The sequence below is a fragment of the Triticum dicoccoides genome, chromosome 7A, assembly GCF_002162155.2.
Source record: "Triticum dicoccoides isolate Atlit2015 ecotype Zavitan chromosome 7A, WEW_v2.0, whole genome shotgun sequence".
NCBI classification, from domain to species: Eukaryota; Viridiplantae; Streptophyta; class Magnoliopsida; order Poales; family Poaceae; genus Triticum; species Triticum dicoccoides.
In genome coordinates this window covers 135,427,158-135,427,475 of record NC_041392.1, presented here as the reverse complement: position 1 = coordinate 135,427,475, position 318 = coordinate 135,427,158, and positions in this window count along the sequence as shown.

Here is a 318-nt window from a genome sequence, read left to right as displayed (position 1 = left end):
ACGGCAAAAACTGGACGCACTTCGTGTACAAACTGGACAAACTCTTTCGAAGTATCAGGGTTTCGGACGAGAAGTCATCTGTTACACGGGCACTTCAATGTTTTTAAACTTATTTGAACTCCGGACTTCTTTTGTGTTGAGTATGCAGCATTCAAAGCGACGTCATCAATTTCCAACATGTTCTGACAACATTTGTTGTTTTTCGGTCATTTACCTAATTGTTTAGAGAGCTAAATGACCGTGAAATCGAAAATCACTACAAAATGAACTCTGAAAATGTTGAAACTTGGGATGGTATCATCATTTCACCCGCATAGC